The following is a 16,284-nucleotide window of genomic DNA, read 5'->3' as shown; positions in this document are numbered from 1 at the left end:
AGTATAAATACAGTGTGGACGTATGACATGAAAACTACAGTGCATAAAACACGAACCAACTTGTGCTGGGTGGCCACTGAACAGGGTTTGCCCAAGTGGGCCCAACCCGAAAAAACCCACCGGGTTTTTTCGGGTTGGACCCACCTGAAAAAACCCACCTTAAAACCCATCTGGGTTTTTGAGCTTTTTGTTAATATATTATTGCTACAACTAAGTTGATCACATTGAAAGTGATTTTTATCAAATTTTGGACTTTCTTCAGGCGAATTAAATGCTTTCACATTAAGGTATACAACAACATTCTACATAAGACCTTTATAAAGTTCTGAATGCACTGAATAAATGAAAAAACCTTTGCTTAGCTTGAGATAATTATATAACAAATTAATGTATTGATTATGCTTATAGCCTATTTGAAAACAATGCAATTTTATATTTTAGAAAATACTTTCCGTAAATAGTGTGCTCACCGACTCGGCTATACCGAGGGACGTTATCCCTCATAAGGGAGACCGGGGTACATTGTCACAATTTCCACGTTTTATTTTCTTGTGATGCTCGTGTAAGGCCGAAAATTATAATTTTTAGTATACACATACTTTGTTATCTTGTGGATAGCATATATTTCTCTGTCCAATGTAACTCGCTCTGAACCAGGGGTGGATAACTTAACGTAACTGTAACGTAACGAAAATAGTTCTCTGTAACAAAATTATTGGTTATTTAATGTAAGTAGGTACAAGGTATAACACCAATTTTTGTTACGACACCGTAACGTTATTCGAGCATGTAACGTTATTGTACCGTAACTAATTGAAGGAACAAATCTGTTTCGGGTATTCCATTCACGCTTGGTGGGAGAAAATCAACAACTGGTACCAGCTGAATGAGATTCTTTCCTCTGCGGGTATCTAATGGAACGAAAATGTGTGGAACAGAAGCTATTTCGTTACAAATACTATTTGCCACATGAGTAACACAGTTGATCAGACAGGTTTGGTAAAGGTATTGTGTTCATCAGTTACAGATCTTATCAGATCTTTGGAGAGTTCCTCGGACATGGTATCTATTGTATTATTCTTCAGAGGGTCACATTGAATTTCGTTCTTCAGGTGGTGAAGCAGAATGAATATTTCACTTTCATATGTTGTTATTGCAAATATGAAGTAGAGACAGGGAGAAAAAAAGAGATCGATTTCTGTGAATATCATAGGAGGAAGTCAGTCACATACAAGGAAAAAGGCAGGTGGAAGGGGATGGCAGGGTCAGGGGGAAGCACAGAGTGAGACAAAAGTAGCAAAGGGGAGGGAAAATAGACAATCTCTTTCATTCTTCATCTTGCTTTGTTTTCATAGCGCTCTTCGCTGTCCACAACAAGAGTAGGATTAATTTATGTAAGAACTGTTCCATGAATGGTGGGCGCAAGCCTGTGAAAATCATATTATTATTATTATTAAAACAAAGCCCACAAAATAGCTAGGAAATTGTGTGATGCATGGCCACGTCATTGGCTATCAATCTGCATTATTTTTGGAATATTTTACCGTTGTTTGCTGATTCTTAATCCAGGCACATCCCCAATTTGTTCACTATATTGAATCAAACTATATTATTATTATTATTATTATTATTATTATTATTATTATTATTATTATTATTATTATGTCTAGCGAGCATAGCCTAGTGGCTAGCGTTCTTTCGCAAAAGGGAGACCCTGGGTTCAAAGCTTGTGGCCTGCTACCCTGACCGGTTTTACCAGCTTTTTTCGTTGTTCCACAAAGTGAATGTCGGGATGTTATCTTTAAGCATAAATCCTGTCTGATTTTCTCCTTTCCTTTTTCCATTATTGATGTTAAAATATTCTGTTGTAAATTGGCCTTAGAAGCTGCATTTGAAATATTTTACATAAATAAATGAATGTTTAGAGCACGCCAGGCACGCGCCCAGATTTTTTTTTTTTTTTTTTTTTTTTTTTGGAGGTATCCGAAGATTTTTGCAGGTCTAATACGTATATGTAGTATTTGACCTGTGTTATTCAACACCCGAAAAGACGACAATTGTTAATTAGTGCCTCTTATTAAACATGATAGAGTTAAAGATATTAAAATTTTTAGCCTATGTCAATCATTTCGATGACAAAGAAGTATACTTATAGTAAGAAAGTTCACAAATGTTCGTCGACTTGCGAAGTTTTGTGGGGAGGAATCTGAATCCTGTGGATCCCCACATAGGCCTTGGTTTCAATTCCCAGTGGGAGCTAAAGTACTTTTCCGGCGTTGATTCAGTATCTTGAGACAATGGAAAAGCTTACGGTAGACTAGCGGAGTCCGGTTACGTGCTATGTGCCTTCCTTTTACTTAAGGAATAATGCTGTTGTTTGAGGTTGCAATTCATCAAGTATAAAAGGGGGAAGGGAGTTAGTAAAATCAATCTCATGTTGAAAGTTTACACATGTAGGCCACATGGAAGACAATATTTCAATATACACTATGTAAAATATTTATAAGTCAAAACTTGGTGTATATTTTCGGGTCGCGGACATAAGCTCACCGGCATTAAGCTCACCTATGTTAATGCAAAAGCGGACAAAAGCTCCCCGGACATAAGCTCACCACTAATAATTTATTTGTATTATAAGATAATTTACGAAATAAAGAATACAATAATGATAAGTAATTACATTTATAGATTAACTAATTTAATTGCAAAGGAAAATAAACCTGAATAAAATAAATAAGCAACGGAAAAATAGGTTTCTGTAGTGCAATATTTTCACAATTAATATTGAAACCCCAAAGGGTAATAGATTTCTTCCACTTCCGATTTTAGTAGAGGGATTAGAATACAGACGAAATGTATATTTTTGGGACGCTTAACTGATTGCAGAAAACAGCTTCTTGTTATCTATTATAGATTTATTCTATAACTCTCAACGTTAAAACAGGAAGTTTCTGATTTTCGACCACAGAAGATGGCAGCTATTGTTAGAACGCTGAATAGAATGCAGAAAACCGCTTCTTACTGTTACAATTCCTGTTCTATGGATATGACTATTGAAACCGGAAGTGGTTCATTCCTACGACTTCCGGTTTCAATTGAAGATCAATAGAGGACATGAAAGGTATTCTTGCAGTTGCGTAGCGAGAAACTCATCAAGGTGGCGTTCACACACAAGCATTTCATATATATATATATATATATATATATATATATATATATATATATATATATATATATATATATATATATATATATATACAGGCATGAGCGCCGATTCTAAGGGACCAAGGTGACCCGGGACCCCCCAAAGCACATGTAGGCCCCCTAATTGTATTTAAGAAGATATAATATTTGGAATAATTTGAATGCAATTTGTTTTAAAATCCTCATATATGCCTTCTCCATCTAAATGAGGCCCCCCATTTTACAGAGAAATCGGCGCCCTTGTATACAGGCGCGGATCCGAGGGAAGGCTATAGGAGCTATAGTCCCCCCTTGACGATCAGGTATACACTGGTTAAAATGGGCTTCAATTCTGCTTTACACTGAATAAAGCTGCAAGCTATGGTTTAGCCCCTCCCTTGTTCATATCCTGGAACCGCCACTGTATATATATATATATATATATATATATATATATATATATATATATATATATATATATATATATATATATATATATATATATATATATATATATAGGGCCGGATTTAGCCCCTTTGTTGTAAATATACACTATCTAAAATGAGAAGCGAGCAGTGAAAATAGCAACACATTCCGAAACTTTTTGCCATCATGTTTCTGTTTGGGGCTTAAAAGAAAGCAGAGCTTTGCAAAAGTATGATTTTCTGAAGGTTGAAGGAAAAGAATTCACCAAGCAAAATAATATAACTTTTGTCAAGTAAGTAAGAAAACATGAATACGCGACAAAACGTACTAGCGACAAAACGTACCACTTACCTTGAGGGCTGCTTGTGAAGGGTTTTCTAAAAACACTTTAAATAATGACAAGCGACAAAACGTACCACTTGCCTGGAGGGCTACTTGCGAAGAGTCTTCCAATCAGCCATCAAATAATGTCAGGCGACAAAACGTACCACTTGATAGGACGGTATATAAGTATATATATATCGGCCAAAATAAGGTTAAAAGTTGTTGAACAGATTGGTGCTGAGAAAAGTACCGATGCAATATTAAGACTAGGGCTAAGACTAAGACAATGTCTGCAAGATTCTCGCCAGACCAAGATCAGCAAGAATCTTGCATATGCAATATTTGAATATTTGCTGATTTTCATCACACTTTATCCAGGCTTCGGACCAGGGACGGATAGGCATTATTAGAGGGGCGCGGGCGCTTTCCCCCACAAGGGCCACCAGCATCTCAATGTCACAATCAATTGCACAGTTTTCTTTCTACAGTAAGTCAATAGTATTAACAATTGACAATTAAAACCTGATATTCTTTCATCAGTATATTATTCTGAATTGTTCAAAATATTATATGAAGTTCAAGGAGAACGTATACTATATTACAAAATTAGCAGATGTTTTAGTGTAGTAGTTTTTGATGCTACTGTATCTATCACTTTTGCATTCGAAATATATTTTAATAAATCTTTTTCAATAGACATCAACAAAATGTTTTCAAATGTTCCTGAGACATGGTACTCGTTAGCCTATTTTTAATGTATTTCAGTTTATTTCAATTTTGAAAAATTTCTTTCACATGTTACCTGAGTTACGGGCAAAGTCAATAAAAATTTGTATGCTGGAAACCTGGATAAGTATTACTGCACAAATTACAATTCTGCAAAATTAAAAAGCAGCACATTGGACAATTTTGCAACACGTTTTGCATTCGCTTTCCTTGTAAACAAATGTATTTTCTCCTAATTCTGAATCACTTGCACCATCAGCACAGCCATTTTTCCTCGGTTGTGCTCGTCATCAAGACTGACTTTCAAGAATATCCACGTCCTTCAAAAGTCCAAGAGAATACATTTATAGTATCCTTGGAAACTTCTTAACTGAAGTTTTTCAGAAAATATGTAAGTTTATCGAAAGACACGTCTGGAAGTTCTGTTACTTGGTTGAAGTGGCTAGGATCCAAATAATCCATAAAGTACATTGCTTCTTGAATCTTGAAGAAATACTCAAAACTACCATGTCCAATATTGTATTGAATGCGTCGATGCAGTACCTGGTCATTGAATAAAAGCAGCTTCATCTTCATATCCCCACAAAAAATCTTTGTCCATCTCTGAAGGCGAATTGTCGACAGGTCAATAGAAAAAAAAGAAATCACGTTCTAAGTCTTCAAATTTGTTATTGGCCCATTCTGCAAAGCTTAATGCTACATTCTTAACGGATTCAAAATCATCTCTCTACTCTTTCAGTTGGAACAGAGTAGTCTGCACCATCCGATAGGACTACACTAGCAGCACCCTCTATTTGGAGATAGTTTGACAGAGAGGTCGTCACTCGAAATATCTTAAGGAACTTTTCTGTTGTTCGAATTGTTTTGAACTTGAGAAGATTTTTTATATATCCTTTCGCTTTACACCTAGCTTTTGGTTTGATATTTTCTGTAGAAGAAATTTTCTTAATTGTTATGGTCAATTCTATATACAAAGCACTTTTTGGGTTCGAAAAATGACCAAACTTTTTTTTTGAAAAACAGTGTGTTTTCTACCATCTTGTTTCCACAATAACTGTAAGACGCCTTTGTTAACATTTGATCTTCCAAATGTACATTCGCTGATACAACTCACGCATAAATATCGCACAGTCATTCAGCAGAACAATGACACAAAATCAATGCAATTTTTTGTCAGATCACATATGACATGATTGAGTATATAAGTGTAACATCACACGTGTAACTGAGTTTCTTAGTAGTTAAGCGGCTAGCGTATGCGCCTTTGTCGTGGGAGACCTGGATTCGATTCCCGGAGGGAGCTCATGTGCTTCGGATTTCCCGTAAATCAGTATGTCCCGTCTCATATAGCCTCGCTGCTAAAAGGGCCGTTAAACTCAAAATCAACTGAATCACACGTGGAGTAGATCATAGGTGAATTGAAAAAATCCGAATATTGTCCTTGCATGTTACTTGAGCCATCGGTTGAATTTCAAATACACTTCTTAATATCAAGGTTCAACTTCTGCAGAATTTCCAGCAGTAAACCGTAAAGACATTGGCCTGTGGTAGATATGCATTTTACAATGACAACAATACTTCGTAAAACAACAGAGCACTGGCCTGAAACTACTATATCTTGAGTAGTGTCTAATAGAATGGAAAATATTGAAGCTTGAGAGACTTCTTTCGAAATATTTTCTCTGACAAGTGTGCTGATAGCATTCAAAACATAATGCACCGTGTTTAGTAAAAGTTATGTGACCACTATCCTGCTTACTTCCTCGTATATGACTCTTCTGGGTGACCTTATCTAAATTACTTTTAAGCGGAAGATCAAATTTGCTTAAGAAAGGAATAATATCCAAAAAGTTTCCATGATCTATAGCTGTGTCTTCCAGTTTACAGGCTGCTACATTTCCCTGTAAATGAGCCCTCTTTTACCAATGAGTTTCTGCACTTTGACAACTCGATACATTACCTGTCTGTTCTTCTCAATCTTATACTGCCGTTGTTTTACCTGTTCATGAGGAAGTAGTATCTTAACATGAAGTAGTACGTTTTGCCGCGGATTAAATATCCGAAATGTTTTAATTAGTCCATGGCAGGTTGTAATTTATATAAGTGGTACGTTTTGTCGTGGAATAAATATCAGAAGTGCTTTAATTAATCCATGATAGGTTGTCATTTATGACAGATCGTCAAAAGTGGTACGTTTTGTCGCGAAAATTCAAGTGGTACGTTTTGTCGCTGGTACGTTTTGTCGGGACACCAGAAAACATAAGGTAAGAGGAGAGAAGGACATTTTTGTCCTGCATTCCACTTGCGTCCCTGCTTAAAATATTTCGGCCAGTAGTTACTGAAAAAGAAGATACAACGTACAAGAGAAGTCGAGTCGAGACTGTCGGCGACCGAGCCTAGACATAATATATAATGATCTTTATTCCTTAAGCGATACTTGGAAACCAAATTTGATTTAAATCTGACCAATAGTTACCAAGAAATAAAGTACAACATACAAACAGAGCCGAACCGAGCCTGTCCTTTGCCGAGTCGGCCACCAAGTATAGAGATGTTTATTCTTTGGATAATGGGCTATCTGCACACCAAATTTCGATTATATTTGGCCAGTAGTTACGGAGAAATAAAATAGAACATACAAGGCAAGCCGAGCCGAGCCTATCGCCGACCAAGCTCGGCCATCACATGTAGTGATCTTTATTCCTTAGATGATTGGGTACTTGTACATCTAATTTGGTTTAAATTTAGCTGGTAGTTACCGAGGAATAAAGTACTACATACACACATACTTAATTACATCTGGAGTAAAACTACAAGCTCCCTTATGCTTACTAAGGAAACTAAAAAGAAAAGTTCTAACATTACAAATGGAACATACTTCATGTAAGCAGAATCCACTTTCAACATTCCAACACTAATGGGGAGAGCTTGAGGCGGGTGAGCCCCCCTGACTACGCCACTGCACTTTTGAGACACTTGAGAGCTATCCGAATGGAGAAAACTGCTTTCATCTACCGCTCTTGCTCTATGTAGACCAATATTTATTGAAACGAGAAATTATAGTTGAATGAACCACTTCCGGTTTTAGTAGAGAGTTAATAATAGAGATTAAATATGTTTAGAATAAAGCAAAGAAACTATTTAGAATAAAGAAACAGAAACCCGGATCTTAATACGTATTACGTTTTTCGATCTATGGTGATCAATGATCAAACCGGAAATGGTTTATTTAAAGCACTTTCGGTTTGAGAAGACTATTTTAATAACAAACTCACTTCCTAATTCTTGACTCTTTTACCAAATTTGGTGATGATCCATGAAATACTTTATTTATTTATTTATTTTTGTCACACACTGACACACGCGAATATGGTAAATATATAATGGAGTTTTGATAAACCAAACTCTAGTTATTAAAAAAAAAAAAAAAAACTTACAACGAAAACTTGATTTTTGCCATCCCTGCACACAATTAATCCGTTCTAACCACAGAAACATCGTACTGTGTGCGTTTTTGTGATAAATATTATAAAATGAAAAGAAATCTATCCTTCCAGAAAACAAAAGAAATAGGCAAATATATAAGAAACATTTAGACTTTTTTTGGTTGTACATTTGTGAGTGGAAGAGATTAAAGCTACTGCTTCGAAGGAGAATCCATCCGTTTCAACCAACAAAAGATGTAGAAAAGCAAAGCATCCGCCCCCACCCCTCCCTGAATTTCAGACTTTGGGGGCAGTAAGGCAGTTTTAAGAACCTTTCGATAAGCAAGATCCAACAAAATAAGTTTGAAGTCCTTACACCGAATAAATAAGGAGGAAATACAGATGATCGAAACTGGAAAGTTGTTCCAAATGATGTCGTTTTTTCTTCCCGTAAAACTAATGTTAAGCGATTCCAAGTTGTACGGAGACTGACAAGGTACATTCGCGAAGTGTCCCCTCGGGATTCGTGTAACATTGATTCAAATGCAAAGTTCTCCGTGGCCCAATGTGTATTGTACTAATTTAAGCGGCCCATACCGGTAATTTCCATATTTATGGGCCTTCATATATATACGGAATTCAATCATACACTACTATAACACTCGGACACAAACTTGCTTTTAGTTTCTTTAGATTTCACTGGACATGAATGGCATATGCAGAACAAATTGAATCAAGTACTCCTTTTCTGATATATGTTACCCACCTTGGCCGCCATCTTGGATTTAACTTTCGGTTTTTCAAATGGCAATAAGTTCAAATGATACATCAAATTAATGTAAACTTTTCTCGGAATTTCATTGGTGTACTGAGTTTTATCGTAGCTTGTATATACCATTAAATGTCAAGCACTTCATATTGAACCAAATAGAAAGTTGTGCAGGGCCCCGTGTGTATATGCAATCTTTTATGTGTTATCGTTGATGAAATATTCTCTGAACTTATATACATGCAGACACACAGATGTTAATACGGAAATGGTAGGTCTTCACCCAAATCTGGCCGTATCTGGATCTACATTAGGCATTTTGACAGAATACAATACTTCCTTATTATAGTATAACATGGAAGTAATAACAATCACTCATGGAAATGTAATAAGATTATGACACCTATGTTGTAAGGAGTTTACCAGTTAGAAATTGTTTTGATTTGTCAACATCAAAAACGTAAGCGTAACTGATATTAACCTGCAATGTCTATTCGCAAAGTGGGAGGGAATGAACATGTAATACCTTCCAAATGGTACAAGCTTCGGTAAAATACATTACACCAGTGAATGTAAACGTAAATGTCCGATGTAACACTTGCACCTATTTCCATTTGAAAAACCGAAAGTAAAATCTAATATGGCGGATCTAAGATGGCGGCCGGGATGGGTAACATGTGTCAGAAGCAGTACTTGATCCAATTTGTTTTTCATATGCCCACATTCATGTCCAGTGAGTTACATCTAAATAAACTAAAATGAATTTTGTGTCCGAGCGTTATGGTAGTGTATGATAGAATTCCGGATATATGAAGACCCATAAACATGCCAATTACCGGCATGGGCAGCTAAATTTAGTACAATACATATTAGTCAGCAGAGAACTTTGTATTTAAATCAATTTTACACGAATCTCGAGGGGACACTTCACGAATGTACCTGGTGAAAACCAACATGTAGGCTACTATATCAACGAATGCCTGCGATATATTAATTTCAGGACCGCAATTTAGAACCGCAAGAACCCTATGTTTGTTTTCTGAATACAACATGAAAATTTTGTTTCCATGATTATTATTTTATTTACTTTTTAATATCAGTTCTACAAGTAGTAGGATATACAACCTTCGACTATGACACTTTCTCGCAAGTTAACTTATAAGCATTTAAAGAAAGCAACGAACATTACAAATCAAAGGGAGAAAATGAGACAAAATAAACTACAAATTACCACATTGCCACGAGAAGTCAAAACATTCACATGAGAAGAAAATAGTCTTCTGAATGGGTAGCACTTTTTGACAATTTTCTTTCTCTGGCAGATTTTTTTTTTTTTTCAAAAATAAGATAAAATAGAAATATGTTTAAAGGTGCAAAGGTGCACGTGCACCCCGTTCCTTGTAAATATACACTACCTAAAGTGAGAAGCTAGGAGTGAAAATAGCAACACTCCGAAATTTTCCTCTGTCATGTTTCGATTTGGGCTTAAATCAAAGGGAAGTTTTGCAAAATCGATAGTTTAAGTCAATTTTCTAAAAGTTCAACAAAAGGATTCACCGAGAACAGATACTTAGGATTTCCAGGGCATTTCCTCATTCACACCACAGGTGCCTAAAGGCATTTAAAAAAATCCAATTCAATTCAAATGTAGGCCTACTGGTAGTTATTGGTGCACCCCTCAGAAGATCCTTTCTACCAAATCTTGTGTGTTGGTCCCCCTTGATGAGTTTCTCGCTACGCCACTGATGTCTGATATGTATTTGATTTATAAACTAAATTGCTTGCAAGCAAATGAAATGTCCTTCCTGCTTCCCTGGGGGCCAGTATATGTGTAACTTTGGTGTATGTAGCTCCGGGTTCGATCCTTGTTGGGAAGTGAGCTCGAGCTTCAACCACATTGGTCAGTGCAATACTGTTGTAAAATAAACATGTATGGTGACTACCGGCAGTGAGCTCCTTCATGCCTCGTACGCGCCTTTCGCCTGGAAGACCCGGGTTCGATTCCCGACGTGAGCACATGTGGTTTCGATTCCATGCTAATCAGTAGGTCCCGTCTCATAAAGCCTCGCTGCCGAAAAGGACGTTAAACTCCAAATCAACTCAACTATCCGCAGTGTCATCACAAGAAGTAAAAATCTTATCAGTAAGCTTATATTAAAAACTTCACTCTTTGATCATTTCTCTTCTTCCTCTTTTTAAATACAGAGCAATCAAAGTAATGCTATTCTCAAAGGACATGTGCCTGAGGGCCTAAGGTGTTTACTGAATCTTAAGTATGAGGAAAAAGAAAACAGACTGAAAAACGTGGAATTTATTTACTAGTATAATGGAGATTCTTTTAAAGCCAACCTTAGACTCCCTGTCGCCAAGGATGTTTAAACGTTACTCAAGCGTAACTCCAAGACCATCAGAATTGAAGAAGATGAAATACAGGTACAAAAGGTAACCGATAAAGAAAAGAGAAACATAGAAATGGTACTCATCATAACAAAAATATGTCTACTTACACAAAAATGTTCTGCAGAATTTCAATACGTTTCATATCGCTAAAATCAAGGAACAAAACCCTTTGGATTCGAGAGAGAACTGGTATTCAGTGGAACCAGTTTTATCTTAACAATCTCAAGCAGGTACGACATACGTGGGTATTTCGAGTAACGCTAATCCCTTGGTGACCGTAACTACAATACCAAAATGCAGAATGTTCCATTGAGTAACGTTACTCAGCGTAACATAATTCAGAGCGTACCATTTTAAAAGTTACACTGACCAATAACGTTATTAACTAGGTGCAGAAATGGGTTACAAAATAGTAACCGTAACAGATAACAAATTGTAGATATTGAACATTTCGTTAAGTTATCCACCCTTGCTCTGAACTGCATTTATGTACTATGTTTTATGATCAATACAGTTGTGACAATGTACCCCATATGCGGGGTAAGTTGTCACAATATATGGGGCAAATTGTCACATGTTATTCTTGTGGCACTTTCCAGAAATTGGTAGATATTATTAATGCAACTATTACTAATGTAAAAAAGACTGTAAATGTTACCAGCATTAAATACTTAGCGTCTGAAAGAGAATCAAAACCTAATTAAATGAAAGGGAAAACTATATTAGTTAAATAGGAAAGAAAGTAGGAGGACCTGTAGCTTATATTTTCTCAACCTAAAAGATTTATTGTTACATCAAGCTTTGTTGGAAAACCAAAACTGCCATGAAAACAGAACTAACTCATAGCTAAGGAATCAAAACTACAAACTGAAAGGTCATAACAAAATGACGAAATTATCAAGTCATACCCCCCATCTCCAGTAGGCCTACACAAAATTAGCGAATTGCATTTAAGTCGTTTTTGATTGTAGTTTATGAATTGCAAATAATTCCTCTGATAGGACTGCTGTATAGCTAGAAGAGGAGTAAATATTATTACGAAGTTTAGTTGCGTTTTATTAGTACGCATCGCTAACTAGTTTGAAAATGTTTATCCTTTTGCTTCTACAAAGTACCATACCTGGAGATCATCGTCAGAGTCACAGTTAATTCACACATAAACCAAGTTTTGCTTCCCTCAGTTTTCGTAGGCTGATTCCGTACATCGAATGCACTGAATCCACTTCTCGCTACATGTACTCGCACTGTATGGATCGCCATAAACTAAACACAATGTATCGTCGTCCTTTGAGGAAGAATCGTAATCTTCTTTGGACCTTCGTTGACATTGTTTATAGGTGCAAAATATTTGCTTGGGGAGTTCTTATAGCAAGATCACCATGTCTTTTCAGAAATACCGGATACCAGTCTGGGCCAGCAATGGCCTTTTCATTCCACGACTCTGGGCATTTCAATCCTAGCGCTTTTGCATAGCTGTAAGCCAAATCGCGAACCTCTTTTGTAGTGAGTCCAAATTACATGTGCGAAGCTTGTTTTGGTATGATACTAGTAATTCTTCCTAGTATTACGAAGAGTAACCTAATGTAAATAAGCATTGGCCGAACTGTAGTTCGCCATCTGTAACACGTGCACAAAATCTTGCCAATGTTCTGTTGTGGTCATGAAATTCTTTAGCAGCTTTAGGCCTACGTATTGATATGGGGTTGTTATTTCTTTTCATAGCTCTTGCTGCAACCAGTAGATCTTCCATTGGTGTTGCTTTCCTCTCTGTCTTTCTTTTGTATATTCTCACCGTCTGCGAAACCGAGATAACCCTATCGTTTGTATTATACATAACACACAGTGGGGCACATTGTTACAGTGACAACATGCACCGTCTTATTTGTGACAACTTGCCCCACGCGTTGCCATTACTCTTTTTACAAAATATCTATACCAAACGACAAGATTAGGCTCATACAAAGTAGCACATTATGAAGCTCTATTTGTAACCTACATAACACACACAAAAATATTTGTTTCTACCGCTTTCACGAACACACAAAACAGCAATTTCAGGACTCGGAAAATTTACATTCCGGCACTGAAAACAAAGTTCAACTGACGCAGCACCGTTGTTGCAGCGTATCTCCAATCAAGTACAGTTAGTAGTGACATCTAGTAAGTAAACAAGAAAGCAGCACCGGCGCACTAATGTTTTCGCTTTTTTCAGAATTGCTACTGTGACAACATGCCACTTGTGACAATGTGCCCCGGTCTCCCCTACGTTTGACGAGTTTAAAGCCATGTGTACCGGTACTACCAGTAAATATGTAGTGCATTAGTAAAACTATTAGTATTATTTCGTACCTTTGTGGTAGCACAAGTATTCTTCAGTAAAATTTAGTTTTCCAACAATAACAGTTTAGTTCAGTTATTTGTTAGTACTCTTCAAATAAGCGTTCTTTAGAATCAACACCAACAATAGCGTAAAAATTCTTGTCAAATTTAAGAAGCTTAATGCTCAGAGTTCCGAAAGCTACTTAACACTTACTACTTCAAGTGCTGAATTCAAACTTCCGTACTAGTGGAAGTTTCGATATACAGTAAAGAAAGCTGCATTTTCGAGGGGAAAAAAAGGTCGCGAAAGAAATGCTCGGGAAATTCCCGCAATTGAACGCACAAAGCATCGGAACTGAATACTTCAACAATAAAACTATTTCATTTTACGCTGGAAGATAAAATATGAATTATATCTTTGTTAATTGTTTTAAATTAATTTTCTGGAAAGAAACGTCTTGCAACAAATGCTCGGGAATTTCACCTAATTGAACGCACAAAATATCGAAAGTGACCTTCAAATAAAACCATTTATTTTACGCTGTTAAATTAATATATTTGGTGTTCATATTTGGTAAACGTCAGTGAGGCTTCTGGGATGATTCGATCGTCTGCCTGTACCACACATACTACAAGGTACCACCTTCGATATTTTAAGTTTAAATTTTCAGGGTACAAGCACGAGATACACTAAATTTCCTGTACAGATTTTGGCAGCATACCAACGTACAATTTCAAAATGGTGTCTTATAGCGGGTATCCACGCTACAAAGTGTAATTTTCGGTCTTTTAAGTTGAAATTTTTAGAATATAAGCACGAGACACTCTAAATTAGCTGTATATATTTTGGCGGCGATCTAACGTAAAATTTCAAAATGGCGGCCGGTTTTTCAAAACAGCAGTGAATAGAAAATTGTTGCAAGTTGTGACAATGATAATCTTGAAATATAAACCACATTTTAACAATTTTACCCCAAAGACATTGAAATATTTCGAAAAAACCCGATTAAACCCGAAAATACCCGAAAAAACCCACATGGGCCCAGGTGGGTTGGGCTTTTTCAAAAAAAACCGGGTTTTTTCAAACCCTGCCACTGAAAAGCACGAACGCTATCTAATCGAGTCAGAAAAGGAGCGCAGCAGGACGGTCCGACTGGATGCGAGGGGGGGGGGGGGTGCGTAGGTAGGGAGAAAGCGCGTCAGCAACGGTGGGTATACGCATTACTGAAGAAGAAAGTGAAAGATCACACTTACACATATAATACTTTCACTAATACTCAAAATTCACTTCAGTACGCTGTGCATTGGCAGTGGTTACTTATATTCACACTTTCATTCCGTCACAGAAAATGTTTCACATTGTATTTTATCTACAAATATTCTATTTGGTAGAACAATCTGCTAGAGTGAACCCCATTACTTTAAGGAAAATATATAGCATTTGCTCTAATCATTCATATTTGGAAGAACAATTACAGGACACGTTGTTCATACTTCCTCAAAAACTGGCCAATTAGGTCCCCGTTTGAGAATCAGAAAAAAAAAACAGGAAATCGGTAAAAAGAATGGACGGGTAAATCTTACAAGACACGCTCCAGCTGTGCATCGATAAGTAGGGCCCTTTTAAAAAGTATAGTAGAGTAGGGTAGGGTAGAGTAGAGTAAGATATAAATAAGTACTGTAGGGGTTAGGAACGGGTTCGCTTAAGGTTAAGTAAGTTTTGGTCCATCTTCATAAAATTATTAATGTGTAATTTCTCGTTTCTGAGTGAGTATACCTGCTGGAGCGGGCGTTGTAAAGTTAACCCGAATGGACTGTCCCAGGCAAAATGGGACGTACGTCTGGTCACCTTAGTTTAAGCTCTTAAGAGAGATGAATTTAGTGAAATTTCGACATTTCAGTATTTTATTCTTTTCTCTCGGGCTATTTTCGTCTCAGAAAAAAAAACTAATTGAAAAATTAATTTCAATGTTGTTCTAAAGATATTATTTTAATAAATGTTTGAAGTACGCAGTCACTTCCTTTCACATTTTTCCTGTATTGTTTGTTATTGTTTACAACATATGATCCCTTGCACTATAAACCGGCAAGCATGGGTACTTTCTCAAATCATACTTACCTTCAGTAAATGAAACATACAAGAATTTGGAATTCAGTCTCTCCTTGAAACTGTATTATTGACAGTCAATACGCTAAATACTACAGTATTTCACAATTTAAAACACTCCGAACAATTAATAAACAAACTCGCTCTCGCGCAAATGTTGTTTCCCTCCTCGAGCGAACCTGACACCTGGTGTTAAAGCTTTGAACTACGTGAATAATGGTAATACATAATGCGAAGAACTTCAATAACCAGATAAGAAAACCAGAAAATTAAACAAATGCATTGCGAGCACTTTTCCACTTGAGTATGTTCAGTTACTATTATTTTGTTTTGTCAAAACAGTCGAAATATTATAATTTAAGAAGATAATTAACTCCATCGAAGTCTTAGGTGCACCGTATATGAATATCATAATATCAGAACGGAATATTGTAAATTCATTTACGAGCATATGCTGATTTTTTTTTTTTTAAGTAAAAACCACAGCCTTCTATATGTTCATATATGTTGGTACATATATAGAAGGCTGTGGTAAAAACGCTTGATGACTCAGTAAGCTTATCCTTTATATACCATTACTATCAGTGGCGTATTTACGATTTTGT

The 16,284-nt window shown here is 36.4% G+C and overlaps 1 long non-coding RNA gene across 1 annotated transcript in view; it reads right to left on the bottom strand.

The window, feature by feature from the left end:
• The window catches only part of LOC145675465 (uncharacterized), a 451,851-nt gene extending 435,980 nt beyond the window's left edge, over positions 1–15,871 (bottom strand). The window contains exon 1 of the long non-coding RNA XR_014129124.1: positions 15,692–15,871. This is a non-coding gene — a long non-coding RNA (uncharacterized LOC145675465). The remainder of the gene's footprint in view (positions 1–15,691) is intronic.
• Positions 15,872–16,284: the final 413 nt, after the last annotated feature.

This window comes from Thermobia domestica, chromosome 18 (assembly GCF_964235325.1).
Source record: "Thermobia domestica chromosome 18, izTheDome1.hap1.1, whole genome shotgun sequence".
In the NCBI taxonomy this organism is placed as follows: domain Eukaryota; kingdom Metazoa; phylum Arthropoda; class Insecta; order Zygentoma; family Lepismatidae; genus Thermobia; species Thermobia domestica.
The sequence above is the reverse complement of the archived record's forward strand: the minus strand, read 5'-3'. Positions and strand labels throughout refer to the sequence as shown.